Here is a 16,379-nt window from a genome sequence, read left to right as displayed (position 1 = left end):
GGCCCCAGACACCGCAGTCCGACCCTGGTCATCAATATCAGATCAGTGAGGTTCCAACACACGGCCCCCTCACCAATAAGACAGCAGCTGGAAATACTCAGCGTAGAGACCAAACAGCACAGCGCTGTACACTGTGTAGTGGCCGATCTTGGTACTGCAGCTCCTATTGAAATGATTGTGATCTGAGCTGTAGTACCTGAAACCAGCCATTGCACAGTGTGCGGAGCTGTGCTATTCCAGCTCTTAACACTGTGTACATCATCTTGCAGAAGTAGCTGATGTCTGGGGATTTCAGGTGTCAGACCCCCACTAATCACTGTATGAGTTCTGCTCTACTCCTTTATTAAAGGGGTGCTCTTGTGTTCCTCTCATCAGAAGCTGAAGATTTACAGTTCTGGCCGGTGGCTTGGCTGAGCCGCTTGTCTGAATTGTGCCCTCTTGCATTCTGCGGGCAGAGGCGGCTTTGCCTCTGCAGAATGGGACAGGCACAGGGGCGCTGAAGTCCACCAGTCTGCAAGTGAGCACTTCTTGCCAAGGAGACCGGCCACTTCTCAGGTGGTCAGTAACCATAGCAATGAGCTGTACACTGCAGAATTAAAAATCTTTTCCTTCTTGAGAACAGAGAAGATTTTGAATAAGAAGGAAATTGCAAAGTTTCTTGTTTTTACAAGCTCTCTGCAATCTTAGCCTTTTAATACATTCATTTTATTTAGTTATATATTTATTTTACTCTCTTATATAGCGCCGTTAGATTTTGTAGCACCTTACAGACATTATCATCACTGTCCCCATTGGGGCTCACAATATGAATTCCCTATCAGTATGTCTTTGGAGTGTGGGAGGAAACCGGAGAACCCGGAGGAAACCCATACAAACACGGGGAGAACATACAAACTCCTTGCAGATGTTGTCCTTGCTATTATATGAACCCAGCCCCACAGCGTTAATCATTGACCCACCATGTTGCCCACATTCCTCGGCTTTTTTAAGATTTTCTGCAATGAATAAGAACACTGAAGAAAATCTAGATTGATCAACATTTCCTATCACAAATGCAGTTGCTGCAAAACTTGTCCATAGTCCTGTTCCCAGCTGAAAATTGGATACAATTGTATCTTGTGTAGACAATGCTCTGTGAGCTAAATAGCCGGGATCCACTGCTACAAGGCAGGAAACAGACAGATTCTGCTGATGGGTTCTGCACCCAGAGCATTATTCAGCCTGGACATCTCAGCTCAGAGCAAAACCAGCTATAAGGCTGTGTGCACACCTAGCAGATTTGATGCAGATTTACATGCGTTTTTTCTGCCAGAGAGAAGCGTTTTCACATGCATTTTTTCAAGCAATTTTCCAAGCGATTTTGAGCATCACTTGGAAAAGTGCTTGACAAGTTGATCACACAATATAAATCCATGCAACCGACATGGATCTATAATGTGTGAACAAGTTAGATGCTTTAAATGCAGCATCTATAGTAAAAAAAAGAAAACGTTAATAAATAAAAAAAAACAACGGTATATTCACCTCTCCGGCGGTCCCCGGTCTGCTCTCCGGTCTCCTCCGGTCTGCTCCCGGCCGCGTCTTCTCTCTTCAGCGTCCCGCAGTGTACGGTCAGGACCTGCGGTGACGTCATTTAGTCAGCTGATGGCCACGCGACCATCACCTGATACCGACGTCAGCGGTCATGCGACCATCACCTGACTAAATGACGTCAGCGCAGGTCCTGACAGTACAGACAGCAGACCGGAGGAGACCGGAGAGCAGACCGGGGGCCGCCGGAGAGGTGAATATACAGGTTTTGTTTGTTTTTAACTTTTTTATTTCTTTTTTTCACCGCGTGGTAGCCGGGATGAAGAGGAGTTGTAGTCTCGTCTTCCTCCCAGATACCACACGCATCGCGAATAAGCTTCAGCGTAATCGCAGTAGAAATGGTCATGCTGCGTTTTGCAAAGTAGTGCGAATTCGGCGCGCAAATTAGCGCATCATGTGCACAGCACATCCGAATTCACATGGCTTTGCATGGCAGACTGTTTTACAAGCGTTTTCGCGGCCGTAAAAACGACGCAAAAACGCTACAAAAACGCTACGTGGGCACATAGCCTAAGACTGTGTGCCCACGACGCGTATTTTAAGCGTTTCCGCATGGCAAAAACGCTGCAGAAACGCTTAAAGACGCATGTTAGAAGGTCTGCCATGTTCCCCAATGATAGTCCGCATGTGCTGTGCACATGCTGCGGAAATTTCCGCTGCGGATTATCATTGCGGAAAAAAACGCAGCACTACCAATTATTTTGCGGAAGCGCAGCGTTTTCCTGGCCATTGACTTGCATTGGAACAAATGGATTCTGCTTCACTAGATAAGCACATGCGGAATACATGCGTTCAATGTGCGGATGGTACCCGGGTGTGGAGGATGGGAGACTCTCCTCCGGACCCGGGTACCATAGAACCTGTCAAAATAAAGAATAAAATAAAAAATAAATGTTATATTTACCTTCTGACGGCCCCCGCTGCGCTCGTCCTCCCATGTCGGCAGCTCGCGATGGACTGAAGGACCAGCGCTGACGTCATAGTCATGTGACGGCAGGTCCTTCAGTGTACCGCGATCTGCCGGCAGCCAGGACGGAGCGAAGCGAGACTGCGGGGGCCATCGGAAGGTAAGTATAGATTTATTTTTTTATTTTTAACCAGTCGTTGGGGTCACACTATATAAATCCATGCCGTTTTCATGGATTTCTATAGTGTGACCAAGTTGACAAGCACTTTCCAAGTGATGCTAAAATCGCTTGTAAAGCGCTTGTCAACCTGCATGCGGAAATGCATGTGAAGAACGCTCCACTTCTGCATGTCCCTGGCAGGAAAAACGCATGTACAATCCGCATGTACAATCCGCATATACAATCCGCATGTACAATCCGCGTGTACAATCCGCATGTACAATCCGCATGTACAATCCGCGTGTACAATCTGCGTGTACAATCCGCGTGTACAATCCGCATATACAATCCGCATGTACAATCCGCGTGTACAATCCGCATATACAATCCGCATATACAATCCGCATGTACAATCCGCATGTACAATCCGCGTGTACAATCCGCGTGTACAATCCGCGTGTACAATCCGCATATACAATCCGCATGTACAATCCGCATATACAATCCGCATGTACAATCCGCATATACAATCCGCATGTACAATCCGCATGTACAATCTGCGTGTACAATCCGCGTGTACAATCCGCATATACAATCCGCATGTACAATCCGCATGTACAATCCGCGTGTACAATCCGCATATACAATCCGCATGTACAATCCGCATGTACAATCTGCGTGTACAATCCGCGTGTACAATCCGCATATACAATCCGCATATACAATCCGCATGTACAATCCGCATGTACAATCCGCATGTACAATCCGCGTGTACAATGCGCGTATACAATCCGCGTGTACAATCCGCATATACAATCCGCATGTACAATCCGCATATACAATCCGCATGTACAATCCGCATATACAATCCGCATGTACAATCCGCATGTACAATCTGCGTGTACAATCCGCGTGTACAATCCGCATATACAATCCGCATGTACAATCCGCATGTACAATCCGCGTGTACAATCCGCATATACAATCCGCATGTACAATCCGCGTGTACAATCCGCATATACAATCCGCATGTACAATCCGCGTGTACAATCCGCGTGTACAATCCGCGTGTACAATCCGCATGTACAATCCGCATGTACAATCCGCGTGTACAATCCGCATGTACAATCCGCATGCGTTTTTTCTGCCAGCGAGATGCAGAAACGCTCAGGAAAAATCCGGAGCTTTTGTGCATCGTGGGCACATAGCCTAAGTCTCTGCATTTGTCTGCTTACACATCTGTACATTTCTGAACACATTCAGGAAAAATTGCAGTACATTTGTTAAAATTGGGCATATAGCATACTATAGGTGCTTCTCACAAAATTAGAATATCATCAAAAAGTTAATTTATTTCAGTTCTTCAATACAAATAGTAAAACTCATATTATATAGAGTCATTACAGACAGAGTGATCTATTTCAAGTGTTTATTTCTGTTAATGTTATTATCTCAGTAAATTAGAATACTTTATAACACCAGCTTGAAAAATGTTTTTAAAATCTGAAATGTTATCCTACTGAAATATATGTTCAGTAAATGCCCTCAATACTTGGCCAGGCTCCTTTTGCATCAATTACTGCATCAATGCGGCAATGTGGCATGGAGGCGATCAGCCTGTGACACTGCTGAGGGGTTATGGAAGCCCAGGTGGCTTTGATAGAAGCCTTCAGCTCGTCTGCATTGTTGGGTCTGGTGTCTCTCATCTTTCTCTTGACAATACCCCATAGATTCTCTATAATAGATTCTCTATGGGGTTAAGGTCAGGTGAGTTTGCTGCCAATCAAGCACAGTGATACTGTTGTGTAAACCAGGTATTGGTACTTTTGGCAGTGTGGACAGGTGCCAAGTCCTGCTGGAAAATGACATTTCCATCTCCATAAAGCTTGTGGGCAGAGGGAAGCATGAAGTGCTCTACAATGTCCTGGTAGACGGGTGCGCTGACTTTGGTCTTGATAAAACACAGTGGACCTACACCAGCAGATGACATGGCTCCCCAAACCATCACCGATTGTGGAAACTTCACACGAGACCTCCAGCAGCTTGGATTGTGGCCTCTCCACTCTTCCTCCAGACTCTGGGACCTTGATTTCCAAATTAAATGCAACATTTACTTTCATCGGAAAACAACACCTTGGACCACTGAGCAACAGTCCAGGTGTTTTTCTCCTTGGCCCAGGTAAGATGCTTCTGGCGTTGTCTATTGGTCATGAGTGGCTCGACACAAGGAATGTGACACTTGTAGCCCATGTCTTGGATACGTCTGTGTGTGGTGGCTCTTGAAGCAATGACTCCAGCAGCAGTCCACTCCTTGTGAATCTTCCCCAAATGTTTGAATGGCCTTTCCTTAACAATCTTTTCAAGGCTGCGGTTATCCCGGTTGCTTGTGCACCTCTTCCTACCACACTTTTTCTTTCCACTCAACTTTCCATAAATATGCTTGGATACAGCACTCTGTTAACAGCCAGCTTCTTTAGCAATGACCTTTTGTGGTTTACACTCCTTGTGGAGTGTGTCAATGACTGCCTTCTGGACATCTGTCAAGTCATCAGTCTTCCCCATGATTGTGGAGCCTACTGAAACAGACAAAGGGACCTTTTTAAATGCGTAAGAAGCCTTTGCAGGTGTTTTTTGTTAATTATTCTAATTTACTGAGATAATGACTTTTGTGTTTTCATTGGCTGTAAGCCATCATTATCAACATTAACAGAAATAAACACTTGAAATAGATCACTCTGTAATGACTCTGTATAATATATGAGTTTCACTTTTTGGATTGAAGAACTGAAATAAATAAACTTTTTGATGATATTCTAATTTTGTGAGAAGCACCTGTATGTTTGATGCATCTCATTAGCTAAGCTCAACCTCTTCCTTGCTTCACCTCAATTTGAGCCATAAATTGTGATATTTCATTTTGGTGCATTTTATGACTCCTTTTTGTCACACTTTTCTCATAACTATTTTTTTTATAACTGAGGGAAAATAACAAAATCTTATTTGTTGTACTCAAGTTTTCACAGAAACATCTGATAAAGTGTTGACTTATTTTTCTGAGTTAAACTCTTCCTTTTGGCCCTCTATATATTTGAGTTTGACAGCCCTGATGTAGATGGATGATGATGTGGCAAGAAGGGGCAGAGGGGCAGAGCCTCCTGGCTCTCAGCTTCGCTCTCCACTGCTCACAGGAGACAGCAGTTACTTCACAAATGTAACTGATAGAAAAGATGTCACGTAAGAGGGGGTCAGGGGAGCGATGTGCTGCAGGAGGGGGAAGATTAGCCAGGGGAGTGGTGTGCTGCAGGGAGAGGAGGATTAGGCAGGGAGCGCTGTGCTGCAGGGAGAGGAGGATTATGCAGGGGAGTGATGTAATGCAGGAGGGGGAGGCTTAGGCAGGGAAGCGATGTGCTGCAGGAAGAGGTGGCTTATGCAGGGGAGTGATGTAATGCAATAGGAGAGGATTAGGCAGGGAGCGATATGCTGCAGGAAGTGCAGGATTTGGCAGAGGGCGATGTGGTGCAAGAGGGGATTTGGCAGTGGGTGATGTGGTGCAGGAAGGGGGAGATTTAGAAAGGGCACAATGTGCTGCAAGGAGGGGAGGATTAGACGGGAGCAATGTGCCGCAAGAGGGGGAGGTTTAGACAGGGGAGTGATGTGCTGCAGGAGTGGGAGAATTAAGCGGTGAGAAACATGCTGCAGGACGGGGAGGGTTAGGCAGGGGAGCAATGTGCTGCAGGTGGAAGGAGAATCTGTGACTACAGCCCAGTGTTTAAGGTTTATTGGAGCCTGTCTTTTATATATTTTATTGTTTTTTTTTCTGACAAAACTGCATAACATCTGACATGAAGTCCGCTTAGCAGTCACTGTCCCTGTAGATTGTTACTGTCCAGGTTCACCGCGGTCTCTTTTTGTTTTTAGTGCCAATCTGACAGCAGTGAAGGTTCCGCTGATAATGGCGGTCGGGTTCCGAATAGAATGTTCATGTCTGTTCTCATTGTAGTAACATCATGGAATATGCTAATTTCTTCTGACCACACCCGATGACTGAATAAAGGCGCCTCACCCACTTGTCTATGTCATCACTTTGTGGTGTCACAATGATCTAAGGGGATAAAAAAACGCTCCTGGCAGCTTTACAGTCATTCGTCCCTTCGTGTTAAAGGAGCAGGATGATAGAGCCGCACCATGCCAGCCAGAAGAAAAGAAAGTGGAGCCCTTCAAGATGATGAAGCAAGAAAGCAGACTGTGGAAGGCCATCCAGGACCAAGAGCATCATGAGGGCCTGGTAACGTATACTACACAACTGTTCTGTATATGCTCATGCCATGTAAACCTATGGTGGCCGATTCATCAAGGCTGGTGGATTTCTATACCAGCATTCATGAAGCGCCTATTGGAGGAACGTGCACCAAATTCATTAAAAAGACTAAACCTCTTAATGAACTTGACTCATCCTTAAAGGGGTTGTTCCCTTTCAATAAATGAATGTCCCTAGCTGCAGGTCATTTAATTAAAAAAAAGAGGTTCCACCATCTCAGAGCTGCAGCAGCTCAGTGCGCTCAGCTGGGCAGTCCGTCTGATTACATTTGTTGGCTGCGGCAGTATTGAGGTGATGTCAGTGCCATACACAATCCCAGGAATGGGTCAGGACAGCACAGTTTGATTCTTTATACCTGCAGCCAGGGTCATTCATTTATTGAAATATCCCCTTAAAGCTGACGTACTACACCTCAAGAAATGTACTCCAGTCAAAAGATGGAGTCAATTTCAGTCCTAGTTTACACCACTTTTCCAGCCTAATTTGTAATAAGTTTTCAGGTAAAGCTAAGCCACAAGCGGTCCAGATAAGCTCTGTTCACTATTTAAGAAGTTAAAAGAGTGGGTGTAAAAAGGTCAGAGTATTTAAATGTAAGTTGTGCAGGAATTTACTGAGATTCAAACAGTTGTGCAACACATTTCCGGTGAAAACTGCTTGATGAAAAATGTTCCTTGAATAATATAACATTTCAGGTTAGTGGTAATAGATCTTATTATGGGACGTTGATCCAGGGAACTAGTCTGATTGCCATATGTGGAGTCGGGAAGGAATTTTTCCCCTAAAATGGGGCAATTAGCATCTGCCTCATGGGGTTTTTGCCTTCCTCTGGATCAACACATTAGCTTTTAGGTTGAACTTGATGGACTTGTGTCTTTCAACCTTAAAACTATGAAACTGTCCATGTATTGAGGTTCAAGGGTGAAGCCCAGGGTTCATTTGGAAACATCAGAAATGGTGTGTTTTGCGCCCAGTCTGTCCAAGGAAGCCTGTTTGAGCCAACGGCCTCAGAAATATCCTAACATTAAAGAAAGTAGCAATAGTTAGGGTTGGCTGAACCATTCTAGCCTTAAGTTTGCCCCTCCAGTCAGTATCTACTATGTAGATGCAATCAAGGCCCTGCAATAAGTCTTTATCGCTGTACAGAGCTGAAAGAGTGAAGGCCAGAGTTCCTTTGGAACCTGTAGGATAGACTGGCTTTTGCCAAGTCTTTCCAAAGAAGCTTTTTTGAGCCATAGGCCTCAGACAGGTCCTAACAAGAAAGTGGCATTAGATAGGTTTTTCTTTAGTTAGGATTGATTCAACTACTCAAGCCTCAAGCGCACTCCTCCGGCCAGCAGCTACTCTGTAGATGCAACCCTGGGCCTATGGTAAGTATCTATCCCTGTACAGGGGTGTAATGGTAAAAAACAGGGTTCCCTTGGGATCTGCAGAATGGAGTAGCTTGCGCCAAGTCTGTCCGAGGAAGTCTGTTTGAGCCAACAGCCTTAAACAGATCCCAGTATTTAGGAAAAAAAAGCTTTAGTTAGAGTTGAATCAACCACTATAGCCTCAAGCTCGCTCCTCCGGCCAGCAGCTACTCTGTAGATGCAGCCCTGGGCCTATGGTAAGTATCTATCCCTGTACAGGGGTGTAATGGTAAAGGCCAGGGTTCCCTTGGGATCTGCAGAATGGAGTAGCTTGCGCCAAGTCTGTCCGAGAAAGCCTTTTTGAGCTGATGGATTTAAACAAATTTCAACATTTAGGAAAAAAGCATTAATCTATTTCAGTTAGAGTTAATTCAATTACTCTAGCATAAAGATCCTAATTCACTTTGTCTAAAGGAAGTTAGTTGGCAAATTTTTTTTGTGTGAGCAATGAGGTTATGAAACTCTCTACCACATGAAATTGAAATACTTAATTTTCTAAAAAAAATTCAAGGAGGGCATGTGTGTGCCTTTCTTGAATAATATAAAATTGCAGGTTATCCGTACTAGATTTTGTTATGGGACGTTGATCCAGGGAACTAGTCTGATTGCCATATGTGGAGTCGGGAAGGAATTTTTCCCCTAATATGGGGCAATTAGCATCTGCCTCATGGGGTTTTTGCCTTCCTCTGGATCAACACATTAGCTTTTAGGTTGAACTTGATGGACTTGTGTCTTTCAACCTTAAAACTATGAAACGGTCCCTGTATAGAGGTTCAAGGGTGAAGCCCAGGGTTCATTTGGAAACATCAGAAATGGTGTGTTTTGCGCCCAGTCTGTCCAAGGAAGCCTGTTTGAGCCAACGGCCTCAGAAATATCTTAACATTTTAGAAAGTAGCAATAGTTAGGGTTGGCTGAACCATTCTAGCCTTAAGTTTGCCCCTCCAGTCAGCATCTACTATGTAGATGCAATCAAGGCCCTGTAATAAGTCTTTATCGCTGTACAGGGCTGTAAGAGTGAAGGCCAGAGTTCCTCTGGAACCTGTAGGATAGACTGGCTTTTGCCAAGTCTTTCCAAAGAAGCTTTTTTGAGCCATAGGCCTCAGACAGGTCCTAACAAGAAAGTGGCATTAGATAGGTTTTTCTTTAGTTAGGATTGATTCAACTACTCAAGCCTCAAGCGCACTCCTCCGGCCAGCAGCTACTCTGTAGATGCAACCCTGGGCCTATGGTAAGTATCTATCCCTGTACAGGTGTGTAATGGTAAAAACCAGGGTTCCCTTGGGATCTGCAGAATGGAGTAGCTTGCGCCAAGTCTGTCCGAGGAAGTCTGTTTGAGCCAACAGCCTTAAACAGATCCCAGTATTTAGGAAAAAAAAGCTTTAGTTAGAGTTGAATCAACCACTATAGCCTCAAGCTCGCTCCTCCGGCCAGCAGCTACTCTGTAGATGCAGCCCTGGGCCTATGGTAAGTATCTATCCCTGTACAGGGGTGTAATGGTAAAGGCCAGGATTCCCTTGGGATCTGCAGAATGGAGTAGCTTGCGCCAAGTCTGTCCGAGAAAGCCTTTTTGAGCTGATGGATTTAAACAAATTTCAACATTTAGGAAAAAAGCATTAATCTATTTCAGTTAGAGTTAATTCAATTACTCTAGCATAAAGATCCTAATTCACTTTGTCTAAAGGAAGTTAGTTGGCAAATTTTTATTGTGTGAGCAATGAGGTTATGAAACTCTCTACCACATGAAATTGAAATACTTAATTTTCTAAAAAAAATTCAAGGAGGGCATGTGTGTGCCTTTCTTAAATAATATAAAATTGCAGGTTATCCGTACTAGATTTTGTTATGGGACGTTGATCCAGGGAACTAGTCTGATTGCCATATGTGGAGTCGGGAAGGAATTTTTCCCCTAATATGGGGCAATTAGCATCTGCCTCATGGGGTTTTTGCCTTCCTCTGGATCAACACATTAGCTTTTAGGTTGAACTTGACAGACTTGTGTCTTTCAACCTTAAAACTATGAAACGGTCCCTGTATAGAGGTTCAAGGGTGAAGCCCAGGGTTCATTTGGAAACATCAGAAATGGTGTGTTTTGCGCCAAGTCTGTCCAAGGAAGCCTGTTTGAGCCAATGGCCTCAGAAATATCCTAACATTTAAGAAAGTAGCAATAGTTAGGGTTGGCTGAACCATTCTAACTTTAAGTTTGCCCCTCCAGTCAGCATCTACTATGTAGATGCAATCAAGGCCCTGTAATAAGTCTTTATCACTGTACAGGGCTGTAAGAGTGAAGGCAAGAGTTCCTTTGGAACCTGTAGGATAGACTGGCTTTTGCCAAGTCTTTCCAAAGAATCTTTTTTGAGCCATAGGCCTCAGACAGGTCCTAACAAGAAAGTGTCATTAGATAGGTTTTTCTTTAGTTAGGATTGATTCAACTACTCAAGCCTCAAGCGCACTCCTCCGGGCAGCAGCTACTCTGTAGATGCAACCCTGGGCCTATGGTAAGTATCTATCCCTGTACAGGTGTGTAATGGTAAAAACCAGGGTTCCCTTGGGATCTGCAGAATGGAGTAGCTTGCGCCAAGTCTGTCCGAGGAAGTCTGTTTGAGCCAACAGCCTTAAACAGATCCCAGTATTTAGGAAAAAAAAGCTCTAGTTAGAGTTGAATCAACCACTATAGCCTCAAGCTCGCTCCTCCGGCCAGCAGCTACTCTGTAGATGCAGCCCTGGGCCTATGGTAAGTATCTATCCCTGTACAGGGGTGTAATGGTAAAGGCCAGGGTTCCCTTGGGATCTGCAGAATGGAGTAGCTTGCGCCAAGTCTGTCCGAGGAAGTCTTTTTGAGCCAATGGCCTTAGACAGAACCCATCATTTAGTAATAAAAAAGCTTTAGTTAGAGTTATAGCCTCAAGCTCGCTCCTCTGGCCAGCAGCTACTCTGTAGATGCAACCCTGAGCATGTGGTAAGTCTCCATTCCTGTAAAGGGGTGTAATGGTAAAGATCAGGGTTCCTTTTGACCTGCTTATGCCAAGTCTGTCAAAGGAAGCCTTTTTGAGCTGATGGCTCTAAACAGATCCTAATGTTTAGGAAAAAAGCTTATGTGTATTTCAGTTAGATTAAAAGTAAAGCCAACAAAAGAGAATTTAACTTTCCCCAAAAAATCAATTATTAATATAGCATTTACCTGCCCAGATCTCAGAACTAATGCACTATTAGGATGTAGCAATCCCATATAATTTTGTGTGCAGTTTTAATACTATGTAATCACCCCCCTCCATTAATTGGTAATATGTGAGTGGTTGTCGCATCAGTATTTTGCACCTGTGTTGCTGTCATCGTTATTATATGGTATGATTAGTACTGAGACCTAGGCAGGTAAACACTGTTGCCCTTTTTTCCTGTGTTAATTCTTGAATTTTGGTGGGAATTTAAATTTGTCTTTGCTTTTAATGTTAGTGTAGGGACTCGCAAGTATGAGGACCCTTGACGCGGGTTGCGAGCTTGTGTATTTTGGCCAAAATATTTACTAATACCTCATATATATCATATATATTTTTTGCACGTTATTTTTATTCAGGGTGCAGCCAGACCCATCAATGTTGGCCTTGTAAACTAGGGTGTCTGTCTTCATGGGGTGTACTTAAAAAGTGCTGGGCAGCCCGCCTAATCTAATAGTTTGGGCTTCACTAATAGGCTGTAAGCCAGATATTGTGCACTACCTATGTGTGACCAGTGCCCTATACAAGGCTTATTTGTGTGCAGTTTTAATACTAAGCTATCACCCCCTCCATGAATTGGTAGGTTGTGAGTGGTTGTCTCATCAATATTTTGCACCTGTGTTGCTGACTTCTTCATTATATGGGTTTGCTGCATCCTTGTAATTATTGTTGCTGTATTTGCGGTGTTAATTCTTGAATTTTGGTGGGAACTTTAATTCCTTGTTTTTGTGACTTTGCTTTTAATGTTAGTGTAGGGACTCGCAAGTATGAGGACCCTTGAGCAGGTTGCGAGCTTGTATATTTTGGCCAAAATATCGACCAATACCTCATATATATCATATATATTTTTTACATGCTATTTTTATTCAGGGTGCAGCCAAGCCCATCTACAGGTGCATCTCACAAAATTAGAATATCACCATAAAAGTTAATTTATTTCAGTTCTTCAATACAAAACGTGAAACTCATATATTATATAGAGCCATTACAAACAGAGTGATCTATTTCACGTGTTTATTTCTGTTAATGTTGATGATTATGGCTTACAGCCAATGAAAACTCAAAAGTCATTATTTCAATTAATTAGAATACCTTATAACAACAGCTTGAAAAATGTTTTCAAAATCCAAAATGTTGTCCTACTGAAATGTATGTTCAATAAATGCCGTCAATACTTGGTCGGGGCTCCTTTTACATCAATTACTGCATCAATGCGGCAATGTGGCATGGAGGGATCAGCCTGTGGCACTGCTGAGGGGTTATGGAAGCCCAGGTGGCTTTGATAGAAGCCTTCAGCTCGTCTGCATTGTTGGGTCTGGTGTCTCTCATTTTCCTCTTGACAATACCCCATAGATTCTTTATGGGGTTAAGGTCAGGTGAGTTTGCTGGCCAATCAAGCACAGTGATACTGTTGTTTTAAACCAGGTATTAGTACTTTTGTCAGTGTGGACAGGGGCCAAGTCCTGCTGGAAAATGAAATGTCCATCTCCAAAAAGCTTGGCGTAGCTAAGGTTTTGGTTCAGGGGGCCGAAACTTCTGAGTGGGCCTCTAACCAGGTAACCCTGATTCCAACTATAGCGGCGCACCCAGATAGTTGATGTAGGAAAACCTCAGCAGATGACCGCGCTGTTACTAAAAATAATCTCTATACAAAGACCAGCACTGATATTACCGCCATATGGTGACATATATTGATAGATGCCAGTCCTGCAGAACATATAAGAGATCACAGCTCAGTTATATATAGTACCTTACAGCTGACGTTCTTTCTGATTAAATTGTTCACTTTTCCCGTCTTTTCCATCTGGCCCAGACCGACACGACAACTTCTCCAGCCAGGACTCAGAGTCTCAGGTATGCAGAGATCACAACAAAGACACATTTGACTCCTTACATTTCAGGCACTGACCACATCTATCCCCAACCTGCACAAACTTCTCGTCCTGCTGATACCCCAATACTGAGCCTCTGCTGCAAAATGTGTCCCTATTACTGCACCTACTGTGTGCCCTCTAGATGGTAAAACAAACCTCTAAAATAAAGTAATGCCGTGTGCAAGTGTCCTAGAAAACAGTGCCCACATTGTGCCCCCTAGAAAGTAATAGTGCCCCTTCGACAGTCACGATAACCTGAGTTCCCCTATAACAATAAGTGCCCACCTAAGATTTAATAATGTCCTGAGTCTCCCCCCATGTAGAGCTCCGCTCTAACCAGTATGATGTTCTCCTATTCACTATATAATTCCCCCTCACTGTATAGTACCCCCACACAGTATACTGACCCCTTAGTAGCCCCCAAGCTGATGGCTCCCACACTGTATGATGGCCTCCACACCATACAAAGATCCCACATTATCTCCCACACTGTATGATGGCCCCCACACTGTTCAAAGAACCCACATTATCTCCCACACTGTATAAATAGAGTACATATAGTATAATGCACCAGATAGTCCTCAATATAGTATAATGCACTCCCCATAGTCCTTCGTATAGTATAATGCGCCCCCATAGGCAGAGTCTGTAGTATAATGTGCCCCCCCTCCTCATAGGCAGAGTCTGTGATATAATGCCCCCCCCCATCTCATAGGCAGCATCTGTAGTATAATGCCCCACCTATAGGCAGAGTCTGTAGTAAAATGCACCCCCCATAGGCAGAGTCTGTAGTATAATGCTCCCCCTCTTATAGGTAGAGTCTGTAGTACAATGTCCCCCCATAGGCAGAGTCTGTAGTCTACTGCTCTCCCCTGCTCATAAACAGAGTCTGTAGTATAATGCCCCCCATAGGCAGAGTCTGTAGTAGAATGCCCCCCCATAGACAGAGGCTTTAGTATAATGCTCCCCCCCTCCCCATAGACAGTCTGTAGTATAATGCCCCCCCTCCCCATAGGCAGAGTCTTTACTATAATGCCCCCCCCTCTCTGTGGGCAGAGTCTTTAGGATAATGCTCCCCCATAGGCAGAGTCTGTAGTATAATGCACCTCCCCCTTCCCATAGGCAGAGTCTGTAATATAATGCCGCCCCCCACCCGGCAAAAAATAAATAAACAGTACTCATCTCTCCTCCTGGTTCCCTCGCTGCTCAGAGCACCCAGCACGCACACATCTTCAGCACAGCGGGCTGGGCGCCAAGTGATGATGTCAGAGACGTCAGTCACAGAAGGGACTAATGGGAGAGAGATCCGCGCTCCCTCTCTCATCAGTAAACTTGCGGCGGTGGCGGGCAGTGGGGCCCGATGCTGACACCAGGGGCATGCTAGATACAGTTACACTGGCGTAGCCCTGGATGGGCCCCCTAAGAGCGAGGGGCCCGGGGCCACCGCCCCCTTTGCCCCCCTGGTAGCTTGATACTGTGGCAGAGGGAAGCATGAAGTGCTCTAAAATTTCCTGGTAGACGGCTGCGCTGACTTTTGTGTTGAAAAAACACAGTGGACCTACACCAGCAGATGACACGGCTCCCCAAACCATCACTGATTGTGGAAACTTCACACTAGACCTCAAGCAGCTTGGATTGTGGCCTCTCCACTCTTCTTCCAGACTCTGGGACCTTGATTTCAAATGAAAATTGGAACTCTGGACATCTGTCAAGCCAGCAGTCTTCATCATGATTGTCATGATTGTGGAGCCTACTAAAACAGACTAAGGGACCTTTTTAAATGCTTAGGAAGTCTTTGCAGGTGTTTTTTGGTAATTATTTTAATTTACTGAGTTAATGACTTTTGTGTTTTCATTGGCTATAAGCCATAATCATCAACATTAACAGAAATAAACACTTGAAATAGATCACTGTGTTTGTAATGACTCTATATAATATATGAGGTTCACTTTTTGCATTGAAGAACTGAAATAAATTAACTTTTTGATGATATTCTAATTTTGTGAGATGCACCTATATGTTATGGCCTTGTAAATTAGAGTGTCTATCTTCATGGGGTGCACTTAAATAGTGCTGGGCAGCCCGTGTTCTTGCCTCAGCAGCGAATTTAGCTATCCAGGGAATCTAGTCACTTTATGTGTATATCAGTTCTGACATTATGTTGCTTGCATTTGAATCCTGTCTCTTTTTTATTGTTTGATAACTGCACTGTCTGCTAGTGATTTAATGTATTTGCTCTAGTTTCAATTTGCAATGCATTATGGGAAAGTTCCAAGAGCATTGTGAGACAGTTCTTGTTGCATTGTGGTCCTGTTCTTGTCACAGTTTGGGCAGCGACCATTATTTCCTCTTCTCTTCTGATGGAGAAGTTCCCTTATCACTCATCTTGTAAAGTGGCACAGAGCGGTAGTCGTGACTGAACGTCGGTCTGATTTCGCTCTGGCACTTTACAGACAATGGGTGTCCCAGTCCCAGTGTGCTCTAGGGTGTGGGGTGCAGCACACTCTCTTGTAGGCCGCAGGCCTCCACTGCCTTCAGGCTTCTGTCCTCAGAAGCCGCCGCACACAATTTAGGGGACACGAAGTTCTTTGTAACAGTCAAACATATACTTGACAGTTCAAGTTCATCAGGTGGGTACAGATGGGATAAGGCACAGCAATTCACATTATCCTCCTTCTTAGCATAACTCCTCTTCAGCCCTGTTGCTAGCTCATCCTGTATTTCTCGTCCACCTCTGCAGTGCACCCGGGACTGGCCTTCAACTTCCATCTATGCAGGTCCCTGTCCATCTTCCTTTGTACTTCAGAGCACACAAAGTGTCCGGCAGCTCCTATGCCAGACCTTAGGCTCTGGACGTGACTGGAGCGACTGCTCTGGATCCCAGTAATGCCTCCCACTGCCTGGAACATTGA

The sequence above is a fragment of the Phyllobates terribilis genome, unplaced genomic scaffold (genome assembly GCF_046119375.1).
Source record: "Phyllobates terribilis strain yellow unplaced genomic scaffold, ASM4611937v1 Scaffold_299__1_contigs__length_2334479, whole genome shotgun sequence".
In the NCBI taxonomy this organism is placed as follows: Eukaryota; Metazoa; Chordata; class Amphibia; order Anura; family Dendrobatidae; genus Phyllobates; species Phyllobates terribilis.
The sequence above is the reverse complement of the archived record's forward strand: the minus strand, read 5'-3'. Positions refer to the sequence as shown.